The sequence below is a fragment of the Schistocerca serialis genome, chromosome 3, assembly GCF_023864345.2.
Source record: "Schistocerca serialis cubense isolate TAMUIC-IGC-003099 chromosome 3, iqSchSeri2.2, whole genome shotgun sequence".
NCBI classification, from domain to species: domain Eukaryota; kingdom Metazoa; phylum Arthropoda; class Insecta; order Orthoptera; family Acrididae; genus Schistocerca; species Schistocerca serialis.
In genome coordinates, this window is record NC_064640.1 from 1,071,195,318 (window position 1) to 1,071,222,216 (window position 26,899).

Here is a 26,899-nt window from a genome sequence, read left to right on the forward strand (position 1 = left end):
ACAAGAATAGAGACTCTTCTTACAGTCGGTGCTTTGAGCATTCTCTGTGAGACCAGTAATAGTATCCGATACAGCACTGCAGGTTCAATGTATTCCTTGGACCTTCACATTGACGATGAAACACAGAAATGGCATCGGAATTAAATACAAAAGGCACAATGCCGCCTAAAGTACAAGAATAGAGACTCTTCTTACAGTCGGTGCTTTGAGCATTCCCTGAGAGACCAGTAATAGTATCCGATACACCACTGCAGGTTCAACGTATTCCTTGGACCTTCACATTGACGATGAAACACAGAAATGGTATCGGAACTAAATACAAAAGGCACAATGCCGCCTTAAGTACAAGAATAGAGACTCTTCTTACAGTCGGTGTTTTGAGCATTCCCTGTGAGACCAGTAATAGTATCTGATACACCACTGCAGCCTCAATCTATTCCTTGGACATTCACATTGACGATTAAACACAGAAATTACATCGGAATTAAATACAAAAGGAACAATGCCGCCTTAAGCACAAGAATAGGGACTCTTCTTACAGTCGGTGCTTTGAGCATTCCCTGTGAGACCAGTATTAGTTTCCGCTACTCCTCTGCAGGTTCAGTTTATTCCTTGGACCCTCACATTGACGATGAAACACAGAAATGGCATCGGAATTAAATACAAAAGGCACAATGCCGCCTTAAGTACAAGAATAGAGACTCTTCTTACAGTCGGTGCTTTGAGCATCCGATACACCACTGCAGGTTCAATGTATTCCTTGGACCTTCACATTGACGATGAAACACAGAAATGGCATCGGAATTAAATACAAAAGGCACAATGCCGCTTTAAGTACAAGTACAGAGACACTTTTTATAGTCGGTGCTTTGAGCATTCCCTGTGAGACCAGTCTTAGTTTCCGATACACCTCTGCAGGTTCAGTTTATTCCTTGTACATTCACATTGACGATGAAACACAGAAACGGCATCGGAATTAAATACAAAAGGCACAATGCCGCCTTAAGTTCAAGAATAGAGACTTTTCTTACTGTCGGTGTTTTGAGCATTCCCTGTGAGACCAGTAATAGTATCCGATACACCACTGCAGGTTCAATGTATTCCTTGGACCTTCACATTGACGATGAAACACAGAAATGGCATCGGAATTAAATACAAAAGGCACAATGCCGCCTTAAGTACAAGAATAGAGACTCTTCTAACGTCGGTGCTTTGAGCATTCCCGGTGAGACCAGTATTAGTTTCCGCTACACCTCTGCAGGTTCAGTTTATTCCTTGGACCTTCACATTGACGATGAAACAAAGAAATGGCATCGGAATTAAATACAAAAGGCACAATGCCGCCTTAAGTACAAGAATAGAGACTCTTCTTACAGTCGGTGCTTTGAGCATTCCCTGTGAGACCAGTAATAGTATCCGATACACCACTGCAGGTTCAATGTATTCCTTGGACCTTCACATTGACGATGTAACACAGAAATGGCATCGGAATTAAATACAAAAGGCACAATGCCGCCTTAAGTACAAGAATAGAGACTCTTCTTACAGTCGGTGCTTTGAGCAATCCCTGTGAGACCAGTATTAGTTTCCGCTAGACCTCTGCAGGTTCAGTTTGTTCCTGGGACCTTCACATTGACGATGAAACACAGAAATGAAATCGGAATTAAATACAAAAGGCACAATGCCGCCTTAAGTACAAGAATAGAGACTCTTCTTACAGTCGGTGCTTTGAGCATTCCCTGTGAGACGAGTAATAGTATCCGATACACCACTGCAGGTTCAAAGTATTCCTTGGACCTTCATATTGACGATGTAACACAGAATTGGCATCGGAATTAAATACAAAAGGCACAATGCCGCCTTAAGTACAAGAATAGAGACTCTTCTTACAGTCGGTGCTTTGAGCATTCCCTGTGAGACCAGTATTAGTTTCCGCTACACCTCTGCAGGTTCAGTTTATTCCTTGGACCTTCACAATGACGATGAAACACAGAAATGGCATCGGAATTAAATACAAAAGCCAAAATGCCGCCATAAGTACAAGAATAGAGACTCTTCCTACAGTCGGTGCTTTGAGCATTCCCTGTGAGACAATTATTAGTTTCTGCTACACCTCTGCAGGTTCAATGAATTCCTTGGACCTTCACATTGACGATGAAACACAGAAATGGCATCGGAATTAAATACAAAAGGCACAATGCCGCCTTAAGTACAAGAATAGAGACTCTTCTTACAGTCGGTGCATTGAGCATTCCCTGTGAGACCAGTATTAGTTTCCGCTACACCTCTGCATGTTCAGTTTATTCCTTGGACCTTCACATTGACGATGAAACACAGAAATGGCATCGGAATTAAATACAAAAGGCACAATGCCGCCTTAAGTACAAGAATAAAGACTCTTCTTACAGTCGGTGCTTTGAGCATTCCCTGTGAGACCAGTATTAGTTCCCGCTACACCTCTGCAGGTTCAGTTTATTCCTTGGACCTTCACATTGACGATGAAACACAGAAACGGCATCGGAATTAAATACAAAAGGCACAATGCCGCCTTAAGTACAAGAATAGAGACTCTTCTTACAGTCGGTGCTTTGAGCATTCCCTGTGAGACCAGTAATAGTATCCGATACACCACTGCAGGTTCAATGTATTCCTTGGACTTTCACATTGACGATGAAACACTGAAATGGCATCGGAATTAAATACAGAAGGCACAATGCCGCCTTAAGTACAAGAATAGAGACTCTTCTTACAGTCGGTGTTTTGAGCATTCCCTGTGAGACCAGTAATAGTATCCGATACACCACTGCAAGTTCAATGTATTCCTTGGACCTTCACATTGGCGATGAAACACAGGAATCGCATCGGAATTAAATACAAAAGGCACAATGCCGCCTTAAGTACAAGAATAGAGACCCTTCTTACAGTCGGTGCTTTGAGCATTCCCTGTGAGACCAGTAATAGTATCCGATACAGCACTGCAGGTTCAATGTATTCCTTGGACCTTCACATTGACGATGAAACACAGAAATGGCATCGGAATTAAATACAAAAGGCACAATGCCGCCTTAAGTACAAGAATAGAGACTCTTCTTACAGTCGGTGCTTTGAGCATTCCCTGTGAGACCAGTAATAGTATCCGATACAACACTACAGGTTCAACGTATTCCTTGGACCTTCACATTGACGATGAAACACAGAAATGGTATCGGAACTAAATACAAAAGGCACAATGCCGCCTTAAGTACAAGAATAGAGACTCTTCTTACAGTCGGTGCTTTGAGCATTCCCTGTGAGACCAGTAATAGTATCCGATACACCACTGCAGCCTCAATCTATTCCTTGGACATTCACATTGACGATTAAACACAGAAATTACATCGGAATTAAATACAAAAGGAACAATGCCGCCTTAAGTACAAGAATAGGGACTCTTCTTACAGTCGGTGCTTTGAGCATTCCCTGTGAGACCAGTATTAGTTTCCGCTACTCCTCTGCAGGTTCAGTTTATTCCTTGGACCCTCACATTGACGATGAAACACAGAAATGGCATCGGAATTAAATACAAAAGGCACAATGCCGCCTTAAGTACAAGATTAGAGACTCTTCTTACAGTCGGTGCTTTGAGCATCCGATACACCACTGCAGGTTCAATGTATTCCTTGGACCTTCACATTGACGATGAAACACAGAAATCTCATCGGAATTAAATACAAAAGGCAAAATGCCGCCTTAAGTACAAGAATAGTGACTCTTCTTACAGTCGGTGCTTTGAGCATTCCCTGTGAGACCAGTAATAGTATCCGATTCACCACTGCAGGTTCAATGTATTCCTTGGACCTTCACATTGAGTATGAAACACAGAAATGGCATCGGAATGAAATACAAAAGGCACAATGCCGCCTTAAGTACAAGAATAGAGACTCTTCTTACAGTCGGTGCTTTGAGCATTCCCTGTGAGACCAGTATTAGTTTCCGCTACACCTCTGCAGGTTCAATTTATTCCTCGGACCTTCTCATTGACGATGAAACACCGAAATGGAATCGGAATTAAGTACAAAAGGCACAATGCCGCCTTAAGTACAAGAATAGAGACTCTTCTTACAGTCGGTGCTTTGAGCATTTACTGTGAGACCAGTAATAGTATCCGATACACCACTGCAGGTTCAGTGTATTCCTTGGACATACACATTGACGATGAAACACAGAAATCGCTTCGGAATTAAATAGAAAAGGCACAATGCCGCCTTAAGTACAAGAATAGAGACTCTTCTTACAGTCGGTGCTTTGAGCATTCCCTGTGAGACCAGTATTAGTTTCCGCTACACCTCTGCAGAATCAGTTTATTCCTTGGACCTTCACATTGACGATGAAACACAGAAATGGCATCGGAATTAAATACAAAAGGCACAATGCCGCCTGAAGTACAAGAATAGAGACTCTTCTTACAGTCGGTGCTTTGTGCATTCCCTGTGAGACCAGTATTAGTTTCCGCTACACCTCTGCAGGTTCAGTTTATTCCTTGGACCTTCACATTGACGATGAAACACAGAAATGGCATCGGAATTAAATACAAACGGCATAATGCCACCTTAAGTACAAGAATAGAGACTCTTCTTACAGTCGGTGCTTTGAGCATTCCCTGTGAGACCAGTAATAGTATCCGATACACCACTGCAGGTTCAATGTATTCCTTGGACCTTCACATTGACGATGAAACACATAAATGGTATCGGAACTAAATACAAAAGGCACAATGCCGCCTTAAGTACAAGAATAGAGACTCTTCTTACAGTCGGTGCTTTGAGCATTCCCTGTGAGACCAGTAATAGTATCCGATACACCACTGCAGGTTCAATGTATTCCCTGGAATATCACATTGACGATGAAACACAGAAATGGCTTCGGAATTAAATACAAAAGGCACAAAGCCGCCTTAAGTACAAGAATAGAGACTCTTCTTACAGTCGGTGCTTTGAGCATTCCCTGTGAGACCAGTATTAGTATCCGCTACACCTCTGCAGGTTCTGTTTATTCCTTGGACCTTCACATTGACGATGAAACACAGAAATGGCATCGGAATTAAATACAAAAGGCACAATGCCGCCTTAAGTACAAGAATAGAGACTCTTCTTACCGTTGGTGCTGTGAGCATTCTCTGTGAGACCAGTATTAGTTTCCGCTACACCTCTGCAGGTTCAGTTTATTCCTTGGACCTTCACATTGTCGATGAAACACAGAAATGGCATCGGAATTAAATACAAAAGGCACAATGCCGCTTAAAGTACAAGAATAGAGACACTTCTTATAGTCGGTGCTTTGAGCATTCCCTGTGAGACCAGTAATAGTATTCGATACACCACTGCAGGCTCAATCTATTCCTTGGACATACACATTGACGATGAAACACAGAAATTACATCGGAATTAAATACAAAAGGAACAATGCCGCCTTAAGTACAAGAATAGGGACTCTTCTTACAGTCGGTGCTTTGAGCATTCCCTGTGAGACCAGTATTAGTCTCCGCTACACCTCTGCAGGTGCAGTTTATTCCTTGGACCTTCACATTGACTATGAAACACAGAAATGTCATCGGAATTAAATACAAAAGGGACAATGCCGCCTTAAGTACAAGAATAGAGACTCTTCTTACAGTCGGTGCTTTGAGCATTCCCTGTGAGACCAGTAATAGTATCCGATACACCACTGCAGGTTCAATGTATTCCTTGGACCTTCACATTGACGTCGAAACACAGAAATCTCATCGGAATTAAATACAAAAGGCACAATGCCGCCTTAAGTACAAGAATAGAGACTCTTCTTACAGTCGGTGCTTTGAGCATTCCCTGTGAGACCAGTAATAGTATCCGATACACCACTGCAGGTTCAATGTATTCCTTGGACCTTCACTTTGACGATGAAACACAGAAATGGCATCGGAATTAAATACAAAAGGCACAATGCCGCCTTAGGTACAAGAATAGAGACTCTTCTTACAGTCGGTGCTTTGAGCATTCCCTGTGAGACCAGTATTAGTTTCCGCTACACCTCTGCAGGTTCAGTTTATTCCTTGGACCTTCACATTGTCGATGAAACACAGAAATGGCATCGGAATTAAATACAAAAGCCACAATGCCGCCTTAAGTACAAGAATAGGGACTCTTCTTACAGTCGGTGCTTTGAGCATTCCCTGTGAGACCAGTAATAGTATCCGATACACCACTGCTGGTTCAATGTATTCCTTGGACCTTCACATTGACGATGAAACACAGAAATGGCATCGGAATTAAATTCAAAAGGCACAATGCCGCCTTAAGTACAAGAATAGAGACTCTTCTTACAGCCGGTGCTTTGAGCATTCCCTGTGAGACCAGTAATAGTATTCGATACACCACGGCAGTCTCAATCTACTCCTTGGACATACACATTGACGATGAAACACAGAAAATACATCGGAATTAAATACAAAAGGAACAATGCCGCCTTAAGTACAAGAATAGATACTCTTCTTACAGTCGGTGCTTTGAGCATTCCCTGTGAGACCGGTATTAGTTTCCGCTACTCCTCTGCAGGTTCAGTTTATTCCTTGGACCTTCACATTGACGATGAAACACAGAAATGTCATCGGAATTAAATACAAAAGGCACAATGCCGCCTTAAGTACAAGAATAGAGACTCTTCTTACAGTCGGTGCTTTGAGCATTCCTTGTGAGACCAGTAATAGTATCCGATACACCACTGCAGGTTCAATGTATTCCTTGGACCTTCACATTGACGATGAAACACAGAAATCTCATCGGAATTAAATACAAAAGGCACAATGCCGCCTTAAGTACAAGAATAGAGACTCTTCTTACAGTCGGTGCTTTGAGCATTCCCTGTGAGACCAGTAATAGTATCCGATACACCACTGCAGGTTCAATGTATTCCTTGGACCTTCACATTGACGATGAAACACAGGAATGGCATCGGAATTAAATACAAAAGGAACAATGCCGCCTTAAGTACAAGAATAGATACTCATTTTACAGTCGGTGCTTTGAGCATTCCCTGTGAGACCGGTATTAGTTTCCGCTACACCTCTGCAGGTTCAGTTTATTCCTTGGACCTTCACATTGACGATGAAACACAGAAATGGCATCGGAATTAAATACAAAAGGCACAATGCCGCCTTAAGTACAAGAATAGAGACTCTTCTTACAGTCAGTGCTTTGATCATTTACTGTGAGACCAGTATTAGTATCCGATACAGCACTGCAGTTTCAATGTATTCCTTGGACATACACATTGACGGTGAAACACAGAAATCGCATCGGAATTAAATACGAAAGGCACAATGCCGCCTTAAGTACAAGAATAGAGATTCTTCTTACAGTCGGTGTTTTGAGCATTCCCTGTGAGACCAGTAATAGTATCCGAAACACCACTGCAGATTCAATGTATTCCTTGGACCTTCACATTGACGATGAAACACAGAAATGGCATCGGAATTAAATACAAAAGGCACAATGCCGCCTTAAGTACAAGAATAGAGACTCTTCATTCAGTCGGTGCTTTGAGCATTCCCTGTGAGACCAGTATTAGTTACGGCTACATCTCTGCAGGTTCAGTTTATTCCTTGGACCTTCACATTGTCGACGAAAAACAGAAATGGCATCGGAATTACATACAAAAGGCTCAATGCCGCCTTAAGTACAAGAATAGAGACTCTTCTTACAGTCGGTGCTTTGAGCATTCCCTGTGAGACCAGTAATAGTATCCGATACACCTCTGCAGGTTCAATGTATACCTTGGACCTTCACATTGACGATGAAACACAGAAATCGCATCAGAATTAAATACAAAAGGCACAATGCCGCCTTAAGTACAAGAATAGAGACTCTTCTTACAGTCGGTGTTTTGAGCATTCCCCGTGAGACCAGTATTAGTTCCCGCTACACCTCTGCAGGTTCAGTTTATTCCTTGGACCTTCACATTGACGATGAAACACAGAAATGGCATCGGAATTAAATACAAAAGGCACAATGCCGCCTTAAGTACAAGAATAGAGACTCTTCTTACAGTCGGTGCTTTGAGCATTCCCTGTGAGACCAGTAATAGTATCCGATACACCACTGCTGGTTCAATGTATACCTTGGACCTTCACATTGACGATGAAACACAGAAATGGCATCGGAATTAAATACAAAAGGCACAATGCCGCCTTAAGTACAAGAATAGAGACTCTTCTTACAGTCGGTGCTTTGAGCATTCCCTGTGAGACCAGTAATAGTATCCGATACACCACTGCAGGTCAATGTATACCTAGGACCATCACATTGACGATGAAACACAGAAATCGCATCGGAATTAAATACAAAAGGTACAATGCCGCCTTAAGTACAAGAATAGAGACTCTTCTTACAGTCGGTGTTTTGAGCATTCCCTGTGAGACCAGTAATAGTGTCCGATACACCACTGCAGGTTCAATGTATTCCTTGGACCTTCACATTGACGATGAAACACAGAAATGGCATCGGAATTAAATACAAAAGGCACAATGCCACCTTAAGTGCAAGAATAGGGACTCTTCTTACAGTCGGTGCTTTGAGCATTCCCTGTGAGACCAGTATTAGTTTCCGCTACACCTCTGCAGGTTCAGTTTATTCCTTGGACCTTCTCATTGACGATGAAACACCGAAATGGAATCGGAATTATGTACAAAAGGCACAATGCCGCCTTAAGTACAAGAATAGAGACTCTTCTTACAGTCGGTGCTTTGAGCATTTACTGTGAGACCAGTAATAGTATCCGATACACCACTGCAGGATCAGTGTATTCCTTGGACATACACATTGACGATGAAACACAGAAATCGCATCGGAACTAAATACAAAAGGCACAATGCCGCCTTAAGTACAAGAATAGAGACTCTTCTTACAGTCGGTGCTTTGAGCATTCCCTGTGAGACCAGTATTAGTTTCCGCTACACCTCTGCAGGTTCAGTTTATTCCTTGGACCTTCACATTATCGATGAAACACAGAAATGGCATCGGAATTAAATACAAAAGGCACAATACCGCCTTAAGTACAAGAATAGAGACTCTTCTTACAGTCGGTGCTTTGAGCATTCCCTGTGAGACCAGTAATAGTATCCGATACACCACTGCAGGTTCAATGTATTCCTTGGACCTTCACATTGACGTTGAAACACAGAAATCTCATCGGAACTAAATACAAAAGGTACAATGCCGCCTTAAGTACAAGAATAGAGACTCTTCTTACAGTCGGTGCTTTGAGCATTCCCTGTGAGACCAGTAATAGTATCCGATACACCACTGCAGGTCAATGTATACCTTGGACCATCACATTGACGATGAAACACAGAAATGGCATCGGAATTAAATACAAAAGGCACAATACCGCCTTAAGTACAAGAATAGAGACTCTTCTTACAGTCGGTGCTTTGAGCATTCCCTGTGAGACCGGTATTAGTTTCCGCTACACCTCTGCAGGTTCAGTTTATTCCTTGGACCTTCACATTGACGATGAAACACAGAAATGGCATCGGAATTAAATACAAAAGGCACAATGCCGCCTTAAGTACAAGAATAGAGACTCTTCTTACAGTCAGTGCTTTGATCATTTACTGTGAGACCAGTAATAGTATCCGATACACCACTGCAGTTTCAATGTATTCCTTGGACATACACATTGACGATGAAACACAGAAATCGCATCGGAATTAAATACGAAAGGCACAATGCCGCCTTAAGTACAAGAATAGAGATTCTTCTTACAGTCGGTGTTTTGAGCATTCCCTGTGAGACCAGTAATAGTATCCGAAACACCACTGCAGATTCAATGTATTCCTTGGACCTTCACATTGACGATGAAACACAGAAATGGCATCGGAATTAAATACAAAAGGCACAATGCCGCCTTAAGTACAAGAATAGAGACTCTTCATTCAGTCGGTGATTTGAGCATTCCCTGTGAGACCAGTATTTGTTTCCGCTACACCTCTGCAGGTTCAGTTTATTCCTTGGACCTTCATATTGTCGATGAAACACAGAAATGGCATCGGAATTAAATGCAAAAGGCACAATTCCGCCTTAGGTACAAGAATAGAGACTCTTCTTACAGTCGGTGCTTTGAGCATTCCCTGTGAGACCAGTATTAGTTTCCGCTACTCCTCTGCAGGTTCAATGTATTCCATGGACCTTAAAATTGACGATGAAACACAGAAATGGCATCGGAATTAAATACAAAAGGCACAATGCCGCCTTAAGTACAAGAATAGAGACTCTTCTTACAGTCGGTGCTTTGAGCATTCCCTGTGAGACCAGTATTAGTTTCCGCTACACCTCTGCAGGTTCAGTTTATTCCTTGGACCTTCACATTGACGATGAAACACAGAAATGGCATCGGAATTAAATACAAAAGCCACAATGCCGCCTTAAGTACAAGAATAGAGACTCTTCTTACAGTCGGTGCTTTGAGCATTCCCTGTGAGAAAAGTAATAGTATCCGATACACCACTGCTGGTTCAATGTATTCCTTGGACACACACATTGACGATGAAACACAGAAATCGCATCGGAATTAAATACGAAAGGCACAATGCCGCCTTAAGTATAAGAATAGAGACTTTTCTAACAGTCGGTGCTTTGAGCATTCCCTGTGAGACCAGTATTAGTTCCGGCTACACCTCTGCAGGTTCAGTTTATTCCTTGGACCTTCACATTGTCGACGAAAAACAGAAATGGCATCGGAATTAAATACAAAAGGCACAATGCCGCCTTAAGTACAAGACTAGAGACTCTTCTTACAGTCGGTGCTTTGAGCATTCCCTGTGAGACCAGTAATAGTATCCGATACACCTCTGCAGGTTCAATGTATACCTTGGACCTTCACATTGACGATGAAACACAGAAATCGCATCCGAATTAAATACAAAAGGCACAATGCCGCCTTAAGTACAAGAATAGAGACTCTTCTTACAGTCGGTGTTTTGAGCATTCCCCGTGAGACCAGTATTAGTTCCCGCTACACCTCTGCAGGTTCAGTTTATTCCTTGGACCTTCACATTGACGATGAAACACAGAAATGGCATCGGAATTAAATACAAAAGGCACAATGCCGCCTTAAGTACAAGAATAGAGACTCTTCTTACAGTCGGTGCTTTGAGCATTCCCTGTGAGACCAGTAATAGTATCCGATACACCACTGCAGGTTCAATGTATACCTTGGACCTTCACATTGACGATGAAACACAGAAATGGCATCGGAATTAAATACAAAAGGCACAATGCCGCCTTAAGTACAAGAATAGAGACTCTTCTTACAGTCGGTGCTTTGAGCATTCCCTGTGAGACCAGTAATAGTATCCGATACACCACTGCAGGTCAATGTATACCTTGGACCATCACATTGACGATGAAACACAGAAATGGCATCGGAATTAAATACAAAAGGTACAATGCCGCCTTAAGTACAAGAATAGAGACTCTTCTTACAGTCGGTGTTTTGAGCATTCCCTGTGAGACCAGTAATAGTATCCGATACACCACTGCAGGTTCAATGTATTCCTTGGACCTTCACATTGACGATGAAACACAGAAATGGCATCGGAATTAAATACAAAAGGCACAATGCCACCTTAAGTGCAAGAATAGGGACTCTTCTTACAGTCGGTGCTTTGAGCATTCCCTGTGAGACCAGTATTAGTTTCCGCTACACCTCTGCAGGTTCAGATTATTCCTTGGACCTTCTCATTGACGATGAAACACCGAAATGGAATCGGAATTATGTACAAAAGGCACAATGCCGCCTTAAGTACAAGAATAGAGACTCTTCTTACAGTCGGTGCTTTGAGCATTTACTGTGAGACCAGTAATAGTATCCGATACACCACTGCAGGATCAGTGTATTCCTTGGACATACACATTGACGATGAAACACAGAAATCGCATCGGAATTAAATACAAAAGGCACAATGCCGCCTTAAGTACAAGAATAGAGACTCTTCTTACAGTCGGTGCTTTGAGCATTCCCTGTGAGACCAGTATTAGTTTCCGCTACACCTCTGCAGGTTCAGTTTATTCCTTGGACCTTCACATTGTCGATGAAACACAGAAATGGCATCGGAATTAAATACAAAAGGCACAATACCGCCTTAAGTACAAGAATAGAGACTCTTCTTACAGTCGGTGCTTTGAGCATTCCCTGTGAGACCAGTAATAGTATCCGATACACCACTGCAGGTTCAATGTATTCCTTGGACCTTCACATTGACGTTGAAACACAGAAATCTCATCGGAATTAAATACAAAAGGTACAATGCCGCCTTAAGTACAAGAATAGAGACACTTCTTACAGTCGGTGCTTTGAGCATTCCCTGTGAGACCAGTAATAGTATCCGATACACCACTGCAGGTTCAATGTATTCCTTGGACCTTCACTTTGACGATGAAACACAGAAAAGGCATCGGAATTAAATACAAAAGGCACAATGCCGCCTTAAGTACAAGAATAGGGACTCTTCTTACAGTCGGTGCTTTGAGCATTCCCTGTGAGACCAGTATTAGTTTCCGCTACACCTCTGCAGGTTCAGTTGATTCCTTGGACCTTCACATTGTCGATGAAACACAGAAATGGCATCGGAATTAAATACAAAAGGCACAATACCGCCTTAAGTACAAGAATAGAGACTTTTCTTACAGTCGGTGCTTTGAGCATTCCCTGTGAGACCAGTATTAGTTTCCGCTACACCTCTGCAGGTTCAGTTTATTCCTTGGACCTTCACATTGACGATGAAACACAGAAATGGCATCGGAATTAAATACAAAAGGCACAATGCCGCCTTAAGTACAAGAATAGAGACTCTTCTTACAGTCGGTGCTTTGAGCATTCCCTGTGAGACCAGTTATAGGATCCGATACACCACTGCAGGTTCAATGTATTCCTTGGACCTTCACATTGACGATGAAACACAGAAATGGTATCGGAACTAAATACAAAAGGCATAATGCCGCCTTAAGTACAAGAATAGAGACTCTTCTTACAGTCGGTGCTTTGAGCATTCCCTGTGAGACCAGTAATAGTATCCGATACACCACTGCAGGTTCAATGTATTCCTTGGAATATCACATTGACGATGAAACACAGAAATGGCTTCGGAATTAAATACAAAAGGCACAATGCCGCCTTAAGTACAAGAATAGAGCCTCTTCTTACAGTCGGTGCTTTGAGCATTCCCTGTGAGACCAGTATTAGTATCCGCTACACCTCTGCAGGTTCAGTTTATTCCTTGGACCTTCACATTGACGATGAAACACAGAAACGGCATCGGAATTAAATACAAAAGGCACAATGCCACCTTAAGTACAAGAATAGAGAATCTTCTTACAGTCGGTGCTTTGAGCATTCCCTGTGAGACCAGTATTAGTTTCCGCTACACCTCTGCAGGTTCAGTTTATTCCTTGGACCTTCACATTGACGATGAAACACAGAAATGGCGTCGGACTTAAATACAAAAGGCACAATGCCGCCTTAAGTACAAGAATAAATACTCTTCTTACAGTCGGTGCTTTGAGCATTCCCTGTGAGACCAGTAATAGTATCCGAAACACCACTGCAGGCTCAATCTATTCCTTGGACATACACATTGACGATGAAACACAGAAATTACATCGGAATTAAATACAAATGGAACAATGCCGCCTTAAGTACAAGAATAGGGACTCTTCTTACAGTCGGTGCTTTGAGCATTCCCTGTGAGACCAGTAATAGTATCCGATACACCACTGCAGGTTCAATGTATTCCTTGGACCTTCACATTGACGATGAAACACAGAAATGGCATCGGAATTAAATACAAAAGGCACAATGCCGTCTTAAGTACAAGAATAGAGTCTCTTCTTACAGCCGGTGCTTTGAGCATTCCCTGTGAGACCAGTAATAGTATTCGATACACCACTGCATTCTCAATCTATTCCTTGGACACACACATTCACGATGAAACACAGAAATTACATCGGAATTAAATACAAAAGGAACAATGCTGCCTTAAGTACAAGAATAGGGACTCTTCTTACAGTCGGTGCTTTGAGCATTCCCTGTGAGACCAGTATTAGTCTCCGCTACACGTCTACAGGTTCAGTTTATTCCTTGGACCTTCACATTGACTATGAAACACAGAAATGTCATCGGAATTAAATACAAAAGGCACAATGCCGCCTTAAGTACGAGAATAGAGACTCTTCTTACAGTCGGTGCTTTGAGCATTCCCTGTGAGACCAGTAATAGTATCCGATACACCACTCTAGGTTCAATGTATTCCTTGGACCTTCACATTGACGTTGAAACACAGAAATCTCATCGGAATTAAATACAAAAGGCACAATGCCGCCTTAAGTACAAGGATAGAGACTCTTCTTACAGTCGGTGCTTTGAGCATTCCCTGTGAGACCAGTAATAGTATCCGATACACCACTGCAGGTTCAATGTATTCCTTGGACCTTCACTTTGACGATGAAACACAGAAATGGCATCGGAATTAAATACAAAAGGCACAATGCCGCCTTAAGTACAAGAATAGAGACTCTTCTTACAGTCGGTGCTTTGATCATTAACTGTGAGACCAGTAATAGTATCCGATACACCACTGCAGGTTCAATGTATTCCATGGACATACACATTGACGATGAAACACAGAAATCGCATCGGAATTAAATACAAAAGGCACAATGCCGCCTTAAGTACAAGAATAGAGATTCTTCTTACAGATGGTGCTTTGAGCATTCCCTGTGAGACCAGTATTAGTTTCCGCTACACCTCTGCAGGTTCAGTTTATTCCTTGGACCTTCACATTGACGATGAAACACAGAAATGGCATCGGAATTAAATACAAAAGCCACAATGCCGCCTTAAGTACAAGAATAGAGACTCTTCTTACAGTCGGTGCTTTGAGCATTCCCTGTGAGACCAGTAATAGTATCCGATACACCACTGCTGGTTCAATGTATTCCTTGGACCTTCACATTGACGATGAAACACAGAAATGGCATCGGAATTAAATTCATAAGGCACAATGCCGCCTTAAGTACAAGAATAGAGACTCTTCTTACAGCCGGTGCTTTGAGCATTCCCTGTGAGACCAGTAATAGTATTCGATACACCACGGCAGGCTCAATCTACTCCTTGGACATACACATTGACGATGAAACACAGAAAATACATCGGAATTAAATACAAAAGGAACAATGCCGCCTTAAGTACAAGAATAGATACTCTTCTTACAGTCGGTTCTTTGAGCATTCCCTGTGAGACCGGTATTAGTTTCCGCTACTCCTCTGCAGGTTCAGTTTATTCCTTGGACCTTCACATTGACGATGAAACACAGAAATGTCATCGCAATTAAATACAAAAGGCACAATGCCGCCTTAAGTACAAGAATAGAGACTCTTCTTACAGTCGGTGCTTTGAGCATTCCTTGTGAGACCAGTAATAGTATCCGATACACCACTGCAGGTTCAATGTATTCCTTGGACCTTCACATTGACGATGAAACACAGAAATCTCATCGGAATTAAATACAAAAGGCACAATGCCGCCTTAAGTACAAGAATAGAGACTCTTCTTACAGTCGGTGCTTTGAGCATTCCCTGTGAGACCAGTAATAGTATCCGATACACCACTGCAGGTTCAATGTATTCCTTGGACCTTCACATTGACGATGAAACACAGAAATGGCATCGGAGTTAAATACAAAAGGAACAATGCCGCCTTAAGTACAAGAATACATACTCTTCTTACAGTCGGTGCTTTGAGCATTCCCTGTGAGACCGGTATTAGTTTCCGCTACACCTCTGCAGGTTCAGTTTATTCCTTGGACCTTCACATTGACGATGAAACACAGAAATGGCATCGGAATTAAATACAAAAGGCACAATGCCGCCTTAAGTACAAGAATAGAGACTCTTCTTACAGTCAGTGCTTTGATCATTTACTGTGAGACCAGTAATAGTATCCGATACACCACTGCAGGTTCAATGTATTCCTTGGACATACACATTGACGATGAAACACAGAAATCGCATCGGAATTAAATACGAAAGGCACAATGCCGCCTTAAGTACAAGAATAGAGATTCTTCTTACAGTCGGTGTTTTGAGCATTCCCTGTGAGACCAGTAATAGTATCCGAAACACCACTGCAGATTCAATGTATTCCTTGGACCTACACATTGACGATGAAACACAGAAATGGCATCGGAATTAAATACAAAAGGCACAATGCCGCCTTAAGTACAAGAATAGAGACTCTTCTTACAGTCGGTGCTTTGAGCATTCCCTGTGAGACCAGTATTAGTTTCCGCTACACCTCTGCAGGTTCAATGTATTCCATGGACCTTCACATTGACGATGAAACACAGAAATGGCATCGGAATTAAATACAAAAGGCACAATGCCACCTTAAGTACAAGAATAGAGACTCTTCTTACAGTCGGTGCTTTGAGCATTCCCTGTGAGACCAGTATTAGTTTCCGCTACACCTCTGCAGGTTCAGTTTATTCCTTGGACCTTCACATTGACGATGAAACACAGAAATGGCATCGGAATTAAATACAAAAGCCACAATGCCGCCTTAAGTACAAGAATAGAGACTCTTCTTACAGTCGGTGCTTTAAGCATTCCCTGTGAGACAAGTAATAGTATCCGATACACCACTGCTGGTTCAATGTATTCCTTGGACACACACATTGACGATGAAACACAGAAATCGCATCGGAATTAAATACGAAAGGCACAATGCCGCCTTAAGTATAAGAATAGAGACTCTTCTTACAGTCGGTGTTTTGAGCATTCCCCGTGAGACCAGTATTAGTTCCCGCTACACCTCTGCAGGTTCAGTTTATTCCTTGGACCTTCACATTGACGATGAAACACAGAAATGGCATCGGAATTAAATACAAAAGGCACAATGCCGCCTTAAGTACAAGAATAGAGACACTTCTTACAGTCGGTGCTTTGAGCATTCCCTGTGAGACCAGTAATAGCATCCGATACACCACTGCAGGTTCAATGTATACCTTGGACCTTCACATTGACGATGAAACACAGAAATGGCATTGGAATTAAATACAAAAGGCACAATGCCGCCTTAAGTACAAGATTAGAGACTCTTCTTACAGTCGGTGCTTTGAGCATTCCCTGTGAGACAAGTATTAGTTTCCGCTACACCTCTGCAGGTTCAGTTTATTCCTTGGACCTTCACATTGACGATGAAACACAGAAATGGCATCGGAATTAAATACAAAAGGCACAATGCCGCCTTAAGTACAAGAATAGAGACTCTTCTTACAGTCGGTGCTTTGAGCATTCCCTGTGAGACCAGTATCAGTTTCTGCTACACCTCTGCAGGTTCAATGTATTCCTTGGACCTTCACATTGACGATGAAACACAGAAATGGCATCGGAATTAAATACAAAAGGCACAATGCCGCCTTAAGTTCAAGAATAGAGACTCTTCTAACAGTCGGTGCTTTGAGCATTCCCTGTGAGACCAGTATTAGTTCCCGCTACACCTCTGCAGGTTCAGTTTATTCCTAGGACCTTCACATTGACGATGAAACACAGAAATGCCATCGGAATTAAATACAAAAGGCACAATGCCGCCTTAAGTACAAGAATAGAGACTCTGCTTACAGTCGGTGCTTTGAGCATTCCCTGTGATACCAGTAATAGTATCTGATACACCACTGCAGGTTCAATGTATTCCTTGGACCTTCACATTGACGATGAAACACAGAAATCGCATCGGAATTAAATACAAAAGGCACAATGCCGCCTTAAGTGCAAGAATAGAGACCCTTCTTACAGTCGGTGCCTTGAACATTCCCTGTGAGACCAGTAATAGTATCCGATACACCACTGCAGGTTCAATTTATTCCTTGGACCTTCACATTGACGATGAAACACAGAAATGGCATCGGAATTAAATACAAATGGCACAATGCCGCCTTAAGTACAAGAATAGAGACTCTTCATAGAGTCGGTGTTTTGAGCATTCCCTGTGAGACCAGTATTAGTTCCGCTACACCTCTGCATGTTCAGTTTATTCCTTGGACCTTCACATTGACGATGAAACATAGAAATGGCATCGGAATTAAATACAAAAGGCACAATGCCGCCTTAAGTACAAGAATAGAGACTCTTCTTACAGTCGGTGCTTTGACCATTCCCTGTGAGACCAGTATTAGTTTCTGCTACACCTCTGCAGGTTCAATGTATTCCTTGGACCTTCACATTGACGATGAAACACAGAAATGGCATCGGAATTAAATACAAAAGGCACAATGCCGCCTTAAGTACAAGAATGGAGACTTTTCTTACAGTCGGTGCTTTGAGCATTCCCTGTGAGACCAGTATTAGTCTCCGCTACACCTCTGCACGTTCAGTTTATTCCTTGGACCTTCACATTAACGATGATACACAGAAATGGCATCGGAATTAAATACAAAAGGCACAATGCCGCCTTAAGTACAAGAATAGAGACTCTTCTTACAGTCGGTGCTTTGAGCATTCCCTGCGAGACCAGTATTAGTTTCCGCTACACCTCTGCAGATTCAGTTAATTCCTTGGACCTTCACATTGACGATGGTACAGAGAAATGGCATCGGAATTAAATACAAATGGCACAATGCCGCCTAAAGTACAAGAATAGAGACTCTTCTTAGAGTCGGTGTTTTGAGCATTCCCTGTGAGACCAGTATTAGTTTCCGCTACACCTCTGCAGGTTCAGTTTATTCCTTGGACCTTCATATTGACGATCATACACAGAAATGGCATCGGAATTAAATACAAATGGCACAATGCCGCCTTAAGTACAAGAATAGAGACTCTTCTTAGAGTCGCTGTTTTGAGCATTCCCTGTGAGACCAGTATTAGTTTCCGCTACACCTCTGCAGGTTCAGTTTAATCCTTGGACCTTCACATTGACGATGAAACGCAGAAATGGCGTCGGAATTAAATACAAAAGGCACAATGCCGCCTTAAGTACATGAGTAGAGACTCTTCTTACAGTCGGTGCTTTGACCATTCCCTGTGAGACCTGTATTAGTTTCCGCTACAACTCTGCATGTTCAGTTTATTCCTTGGACATTCACATTGACGATGAAACACAGAAATGGCATCGGAATTAAATACAAAAGGCACAATGCCGCCTTAAGTACAAGAATAGAGACTCTTCTTACAGCCGGTGCTTTGAGCATTCCCTGTGAGACCAGTAATAGTATTCGAAACACCACTGCAGGCTCAATCTATTCCTTGGACATACACATTGACGATGAAACACAGAAATTTCATCGGAATTAAATACAAAAGGAACAATGCCGCCTTAAGTACAAGAATAGATACTCTTCTTACAGTCGGTGATTTGAGCATTCCCTGTGAGACCAGTATTAGTTTCCGCTACTCCTCTGCAGGTTCAGTTTATTCCTTGGACCTTCACATTGACGATGAAACACAGATATGTCATCGGAATTAAATACAAAACGCACAATGCCCACTTAAGTACAAGAATAGAGACTCTTCTTACAGTCGGTGCTTTGAGCATTCCCTGTGAGACCAGTAATAGTATCCGATACACCACTGCAGGTTCAATGTACTCCTTGGACCTTCACATTGACGATGAAACACGGAAATCTCATCGGAATTAAATACAAAAGGCACAATGCCGCCTTAAGTACAAGAATAGAGACTCTTCTTACAGTCGGTGTTTTGAGCATTCCCTGTGAGACCAGTAATAGTATTCGATACACCACTGCAGGTTCAATGTATTCCTTGGGCCTTCACATTGACGATGAAACACAGAAATGGCATCGGAATTAAATACAAAAGGCACAATGCCGCCTTAAGTACAAGACTAGAGACTCTTCTTACAGTCGGTGCTTTGAGCATTCCCTGTGAGACCAGTATTAGTTTCCGCTACACCTCTGCAGGTTCAGTTTATTCCTTGGACCTTCACATTGACGATGAAACACAGAAATGGCATCGGAATTGAATACAAAAGGCACAATGCAGCTTTACGTACAAGAATAGAGACTCTTCTTTCAGTCGGTGCTTTGATCATTTACTGTGAGACCAGTAATAGTATCCGATACACCACTGCAGGTTCAATGTATTCCTTGGACATACACATTGACGATGAAACACAGAAATCGCATCGGAATTAAATACGAAAGGCACAATGCCGCCTTAAGTACAAGAATAGAGACTCTTCTTACAGTCGGTGCTTTGAGCATTCCCTGTGAGACCAGTATTAGTTTCCGCTACACCTCTGCAGGTTCAATGTATTCCATGGACCTTCACATTGACGATGAGACACAGAAATGGCATCGGAATTAAATACAAAAGGCACAATGCCACCTTACGTACAAGAATAGAGACTCTTCTTACAGTCGGTGCTTTGAGCATTCCCTGTGAGACCAGTATTAGTTTCCGCTACACCTCTGCAGGTTCAGTTTATTCCTTGGACCTTCACATTGACGATGAAACACAGAAATGGCATCGGAATTAAATACAAAAGCCACAATGCCGCCTTAAGTACAAGAATAGAGACTCTTCTTACAGTCGGTGCTTTAAGCATTCCCTGTGAGACAAGTAATAGTATCCGATACACCACTGCTGGTTCAATGTATTCCTTGGACACACACATTGACGATGAAACACAGAAATCGCATCGGAATTAAATACGAAAGGCACAATGCCGCCTTAAGTATAAGAATAGAGACTCTTCTAACAGTCGGTGTTTTGAGCATTCCCTGTGAGACCAGTATTAGTTCCTGCTACACCTCTGCAGGTTCAGTTTATTCCTTGGACCTTCACATTGTCGACGAAACACAGAAATGGCATCGGAATTAAATACAAAAGGCACAATGCCGCCTTAAGTACAAGAATAGAGACTCTTCTTACAGTCGGTGCTTTGAGCATTCCCTGTGAGACCAGTAATAGTATCCGATACACCTCTGCAGGTTCAATGTATACCTTGGACCTTCACATTGACGATGAAACACAGAAATGTCATCGGAATTAAATACAAAAGGCACAATGCCGCCTTAAGTACAAGAATAGAGACTCTTCTTACAGTCGGTGCTTTGAGCATTCCCCGTGAGACCAGTATTAGTTCCCGCTACACCTCTGCAGGTTCAGTTTATTCCTTGGACCTTCACATTGACGATGAAACACAGAAATGGCATCGGAATTAAATACAAAAGGCACAATGCCGCCTTAAGTACAAGAATAGAGACTCTTCTTACAGTCGGTGCTTTGAGCATTCCCTGTGAGACCAGTAATAGCATCCGATACACCACTGCAGGTTCAATGTATACCTTGGACCTTCACATTGACGATGAAACACAGAAATGGCATTGGAATTAAATACAAAAGGCACAATGCCGCCTTAAGTACAAGAATAGAGACTCTTCTTACAGTCGGTGCTTTGAGCATTCCCTGTGAGACCAGTAATAGTATCCGATACACCACTGCAGGTTCAATGTATACCTTGGACCATCACATTGACGATGAAACACAGAAATCGCATCGGAATTAAATACAAAAGGAACAATGCCGCCTTAAGTACAAGAATAGAGACTCTTCTTACAGTCGGTGTTTTGAGCATTCCCTGTGAGACCAGTAATAGTATCCGATACACCTCTGCAGGTTCAATGTATTCCTTGGACCTTCACATTGACGATGAAACACAGGAATCGCATCGGAATTAAATACAAAAGGCACAATGCCGCCTTCAGTACAAGAATAGAGACTCTTCGTACAGTCGGTGCTTTGAGCATTCCCTGTGAGACCAGTAATAGTATCCGATACACCACTGCAGGTTCAATGTATTCCTTGGACCTTCACATTGACGATGAAACACAGAAATCGCATCGGAATTAAATACAAAAGGCACAATGCCGCCTTAAGTACAAGAATAGAGACTCTTCTTACAGTCGGTGCTTTGAGCATTCCCTGTGAGACCAGTATTAGTTTCCGCTACACCTCTGCAGGTTCAGTTTATTCCTTGGACCTTCACATTGACGATGAAACACAGAAATGGCATCGGAATTAAATACAAAAGGCACAATGCCGCCTTAAGTACAAGAATAGAGACTCTTCTTACAGTCGGTGATTTGAGCATTCCCTGTGAGACCAGTATCAGTTTCTGCTACACCTCTGCAGGTTCAATGTATTCCTTGGACCTTCACATTGACGATGAAACACAGAAATGGCATCGGAATTAAATACAAAAGGCACAATGCCGCCTTAAGTTCAAGAATAGAGACTCTTCTAACAGTCGGTGCTTTGAGCATTCCCTATGAGACCAGTATTAGTTCCCGCTACACCTCTGCAGGTTCAGTTTATTCCTAGGACCTTCACATTGACGATGAAACACAGAAATGGCATCGGAATTAAATACAAAAGGCACAATGCCGCCTTAAGTACAAGAATAGAGACTCTTCTTACAGTCGGTGCTTTGGGCATTCCGTGTGAGACCAGTAATAGTATCCGATACACCACTGCAGGTTCAATGTATACCTTGGACATTCACATTAACGATGAAACACAGAAATGGCATCGGAATTAAATACAAAAGGCACAATGCCGCCTTTAGTACAAGAATAGAGACTCTTCTTACAGTCGGTGCTTTGAGCATTCCCTGTGAGACCAGTAATAGTATCTGATACACCACTGCAGGTTCAATGTATTCCTTGGACCTTCACATTGACGATGAAACACAGGAATCGCATCGGAATTAAATACAAAAGGCACAATGCCGCCTTAAGTGCAAGAATAGAGACTCTTCTTACAGTCGGTGCCTTGAACATTCCCTGTGAGACCAGTAATAGTATCCGATACACCACTGCAGGTTCAATTTATTCCTTGGACCTTCACATTGACGATGAAACACAGAAATGGCATCGGAATTAAGTACAAATGGCACAATGCCGCCTTAAGTACAAGAATAGAGACTCTTCATAGAGTCGGTGTTTTGAGCATTCCCTGTGAGACCAGTATTAGTTCCGCTACACCTCTGCATGTTCAGTTTATTCCTTGGACCTTCACATTGACGATGAAACATAGAAATGGCATCGGAATTAAATACAAAAGGCACAATGCCGCCTTAAGTACAAGAATAGAGACTCTTCTTACAGTCGGTGCTTTGACCATTCCCTGTGAGACCAGTATTAGTTTCTGCTACACCTCTGCAGGTTCAATGTATTCCTTGGACCTTCACATTGACGATGAAACACAGAAATGGCATCGGAATTAAATACAAAAGGCACAATGCCGCCTTAAGTACAAGAATGGAGACTTTTCTTACAGTCGGTGCTTTGAGCATTCCCTGTGAGACCAGTATTAGTTTCCGCTACACCTCTGCAGGTTCAGTTTATTCCTTGGACCTTCACATTGACGATGTAACACAGAAATGGCATCGGAATTGAATACAAAAGGCACAATGCAGCTTTACGTACAAGAATAGAGACTCTTCTTTCAGTCGGTGCTTTGATCATTTACTGTGAGACCAGTAATAGTATCCGATACACCACTGCAGGTTCAATGTATTCCTTGGACATACACATTGACGATGAAACACAGAAATCGCATCGGAATTAAATACGAAAGGCTCAATGCCGCCTTAAGTACAAGAATAGAGACTCTTCTTACAGTCGGTGTTTTGAGCATTCCCTGTGAGACCAGTATTAGTTTCCGCTACACCTCTGCAGGTTCAATGTATTCCATGGACCTTCACATTGACGATGAGACACAGAAATGGCATCGGAATTAAATACAAAAGGCACAATGCCACCTTAAGTACAAGAATAGAGACTCTTCTTACAGTCGGTGCTTTGAGCATTCCCTGTGAGACCAGTATTAGTTTCCGCTACACCTCTGCAGGTTCAGTTTATTCCTTGGACCTTCACATTGACGATGAAACACAGAAATGGCATCGGAATTAAATACAAAAGCCACAATGCCGCCTTAAGTACAAGAATAGAGACTCTTCTTACAGTCGGTGCTTTAAGCATTCCCTGTGAGACAAGTAATAGTATCCGATACACCACTGCTGGTTCAATGTATTCCTTGGACACACACATTGACGATGAAACACAGAAATCGCATCGGAATTAAATACGAAAGGCACAATGCCGCCTTAAGTATAAGAATAGAGACTCTTCTAACAGTCGGTGTTTTGAGCATTCCCTGTGAGACCAGTATTAGATCCTGCTACACCTCTGCAGGTTCAGTTTATTCCTTGGACCTTCACATTGTCGACGAAACACAGAAATGGCATCGGAATTAAATACAAAAGGCACAATGCCGCCTTAAGTACAAGAATAGAGACTCTGCTTACAGTCGGTGCTTTGAGCATTCCCTGTGATACCAGTAATAGTATCTGATACACCACTGCAGGTTCAATGTATTCCTTGGACCTTCACATTGACGATGAAACACAGAAATCGCATCGGAATTAAATACAAAAGGCACAATGCCGCCTTAAGTGCAAGAATAGAGACCCTTCTTACAGTCGGTGCCTTGAACATTCCCTGTGAGACCAGTAATAGTATCCGATACACCACTGCAGGTTCAATTTATTCCTTGGACCTTCACATTGACGATGAAACACAGAAATGGCATCGGAATTAAATACAAATGGCACAATGCCGCCTTAAGTACAAGAATAGAGACTCTTCATAGAGTCGGTGTTTTGAGCATTCCCTGTGAGACCAGTATTAGTTCCGCTACACCTCTGCATGTTCAGTTTATTCCTTGGACCTTCACATTGACGATGAAACATAGAAATGGCATCGGAATTAAATACAAAAGGCACAATGCCGCCTTAAGTACAAGAATAGAGACTCTTCTTACAGTCGGTGCTTTGACCATTCCCTGTGAGACCAGTATTAGTTTCTGCTACACCTCTGCAGGTTCAATGTATTCCTTGGACCTTCACATTGACGATGAAACACAGAAATGGCATCGGAATTAAATACAAAAGGCACAATGCCGCCTTAAGTACAAGAATGGAGACTTTTCTTACAGTCGGTGCTTTGAGCATTCCCTGTGAGACCAGTATTAGTCTCCGCTACACCTCTGCACGTTCAGTTTATTCCTTGGACCTTCACATTAACGATGATACACAGAAATGGCATCGGAATTAAATACAAAAGGCACAATGCCGCCTTAAGTACAAGAATAGAGACTCTTCTTACAGTCGGTGCTTTGAGCATTCCCTGCGAGACCAGTAATAGTATTCGATACACCACTGCAGGGTCAATGTATTCCTTGGACATTCACTTTGACGATGAAACGCAGAAATGGCATCTGAATTAAATACAAAAGGCACAATGCCGCCTTAAGAACAAGAATAGAGACTCTTCTTACCGTCGGTGCTTTGAGCATTCCCTGTGAGACCAGTATTAGTTTCCGCTACACCTCTGCAGATTCAGTTAATTCCTTGGACCTTCACATTGACGATGGTACAGAGAAATGGCATCGGAATTAAATACAAATGGCACAATGCCGCCTAAAGTACAAGAATAGAGACTCTTCTTAGAGTCGGTGTTTTGAGCATTCCCTGTGAGACCAGTATTAGTTTCCGCTACACCTCTGCAGGTTCAGTTTATTCCTTGGACCTTCATATTGACGATCATACACAGAAATGGCATCGGAATTAAATACAAATGGCACAATGCCGCCTTAAGTACAAGAATAGAGACTCTTCTTAGAGTCGCTGTTTTGAGCATTCCCTGTGAGACCAGTATTAGTTTCCGCTACACCTCTGCAGGTTCAGTTTAATCCTTGGACCTTCACATTGACGATGAAACGCAGAAATGGCGTCGGAATTAAATACAAAAGGCACAATGCCGCCTTAAGTACATGAGTAGAGACTCTTCTTACAGTCGGTGCTTTGACCATTCCCTGTGAGACCTGTATTAGTTTCCGCTACAACTCTGCATGTTCAGTTTATTCCTTGGACATTCACATTGACGATGAAACACAGAAATGGCATCGGAATTAAATACAAAAGGCACAATGCCGCCTTAAGTACAAGAATAGAGACTCTTCTTACAGCCGGTGCTTTGAGCATTCCCTGTGAGACCAGTAATAGTATTCGAAACACCACTGCAGGCTCAATCTATTCCTTGGACATACACATTGACGATGAAACACAGAAATTTCATCGGAATTAAATACAAAAGGAACAATGCCGCCTTAAGTACAAGAATAGATACTCTTCTTACAGTCGGTGATTTGAGCATTCCCTGTGAGACCAGTATTAGTTTCCGCTACTCCTCTGCAGGTTCAGTTTATTCCTTGGACCTTCACATTGACGATGAAACACAGATATGTCATCGGAATTAAATACAAAACGCACAATGCCCACTTAAGTACAAGAATAGAGACTCTTCTTACAGTCGGTGCTTTGAGCATTCCCTGTGAGACCAGTAATAGTATCCGATACACCACTGCAGGTTCAATGTACTCCTTGGACCTTCACATTGACGATGAAACACGGAAATCTCATCGGAATTAAATACAAAAGGCACAATGCCGCCTTAAGTACAAGAATAGAGACTCTTCTTACAGTCGGTGTTTTGAGCATTCCCTGTGAGACCAGTAATAGTATTCGATACACCACTGCAGGTTCAATGTATTCCTTGGGCCTTCACATTGACGATGAAACACAGAAATGGCATCGGAATTAAATACAAAAGGCACAATGCCGCCTTAAGTACAAGACTAGAGACTCTTCTTACAGTCGGTGCTTTGAGCATTCCCTGTGAGACCAGTATTAGTTTCCGCTACACCTCTGCAGGTTCAGTTTATTCCTTGGACCTTCACATTGACGATGAAAC